Source organism: Solanum pennellii, chromosome 1 (assembly GCF_001406875.1).
Source record: "Solanum pennellii chromosome 1, SPENNV200".
Classification (NCBI taxonomy): Eukaryota; Viridiplantae; Streptophyta; class Magnoliopsida; order Solanales; family Solanaceae; genus Solanum; species Solanum pennellii.
The window spans coordinates 85,656,511-85,658,720 of NC_028637.1; positions in this window are offsets into that span (position 1 = coordinate 85,656,511).

The following is a 2,210-nucleotide window of genomic DNA, read 5'->3' on the forward strand; positions in this document are numbered from 1 at the left end:
CCAATTTTCAGAATTCTAAGTGTTTTGGAACGAGACCCCCTCGACGGTCCGTCGTTCCCATGACGGTCCGTCGTGGGATCCGTCGACCAAGACAGTTTTTCCAGAAATAAAATCTGCTGCTCAAAACGACTAAACAGGTCGTTACATCATGAATGTTGAATCCATATCCAATTCAAGGAAAGTTAATTCAAAGTTAATAAACTTAAGAGTTAAATAGAAGTTAAGAAGTATTTCAATGCAAAGTTTCTTATAGTTTCAAGAGTCCTTATTAAACGTTTTGACTTCGTTTTAAGTCTTAAGTTTCATAGTTACAGTAAAGAGTAAGAAGTTGAGTTCATTTCTCAAAAGATATAAGGGAACTAAATATTCCCTTGAAAGTTAATAAATGCTTTCATATTCACGTTAGAAGGGAACTAAGATTTCCCAAAAGAGTTTCGAACAAGATAAGGGAACATTGATTCCAGGATAGCTTTTTAAAGCTAAAGTGTTGAGCAAATTATTTCAACCCAAAGAAAGAACGTTATTCTAAAAGCATGAGCTAAATTATATTTTTGGAAGTAGTATTGAGAACCAATGTCGGGATAAGAGTTCATATAATTTCAAGTCCCCATGTGTCCATCATAGGTATTAACGGGTCATACTTTTTAGATGATCACGTAAGTTAAGCTAGTGGATCCACTAAGTTAAGTAAGGTCCTATACTGTTGGCAAGGTATAGGATGGTCCTTAGCAAGGTGAGGTAAGACGTTGTACCACCATTTCGGCTCATAGTGATGGTTGTCGGTTAGAGAATCTCCCACATAAACTATATTACTTTCATATATAAGTAAAATGGATTTTGTTATTGCATTTTCTATAATGAACTAGTTGTTTTAATGCTTTACAAGTTTATATACATCGCATGTGTTTTAATTGCCTCATGTATATATACATTGAGGTGATTATTCATGAGTGAGCAGAGCCAAGGTAAGTTCATCTTATTCTATCAATCCTAAGTTGTTGTTGAGAATTTCAACTCGCGTACTCGTATATTCAATGTACTGATGCCAGTTGGCCTGCATCATTTTATGATGCAAACGCAGGTAACCATGATCAGCATCCAGCGTCTAATTGATCCAGTTTGAGCACTCAGAGTCATTGGTGAGCCTTCTTGCATTTCGAAGGATCCTTTTTATATTTTTCAGTATTGTTTCTTTATTAGAATGGTGTGGTATTTGTCCCTACATTTATCTTTGTATTTATAGAGGCTTCATAGATAGATACTCAGGTAGTTCATGTGAGTCTCTTTTATTTCAAATATTTAATTTTTAGACTAAAGTGTCATTTTGGCCAAAACATTAATTTAAGTTATTTATGAGAATGTTGTTGTTTTACCATTGAGTTAAGTCTTCCACTAAGTTAAGTAAGCCACGTCAAGGGTTCGCTCAAGGCCAACAATGATCATTGGGTGTCGGCCACGTCTAGGGTGTAGGCTCAAGGCGTGACAAGATTAATCCTTACATTCATTACACAAGACTCCTTATTTTTATTTCAATAAATTCTTTCAGTCACAACATAATTTACATTACTTAATTGTAGAATTTGAAAGATTTTTACACTATTAAAATTTGAAGGTAACTATACAATTAGAATACAATATACATTCACAATTTCAAATTCTTCATGAATCAATATGGAATTTATGCAATTTAAGTTTTCAGAAATAGATAAACAAGAACGAATGAGTCTACGGAAGAATGTCATAACAATTCAAGATTATTTTGTAATCTCAAAGCATAAACCTTACTAATGTTGTAACACCCCAAAAATTTCTAAGACCTAAACCATTCTTCATTAATATGTAGGGTCATATCAGGTGATTCTTAAATTTTCCATGTGTGTAAAGGTAGATTTTTTACTTTGGGTATGATTTTGGATATCAATTAAGATCACTAAAGTCTCCTAGCACGAAGTTGAGTTAAAATTTTCCGTATGGATTAAGTTTTGATGTAAGATTTTACTTGATCAACTTTAAATGATTATATATATTTGAATATAAAGAATTATGTGGCACATAACCTATCAAATTAAAGCTATTTGAATCTTTTTCCCAACGCAACCAATTTTGCGTCAATCCAAGTTTCTAGTCAAAAGTTATGTCCATTTTAGTAACCTGATAGAGTATAGTAACAAATTAATCGACGGAAAACATTAACAAGGGTCATTTTTGTA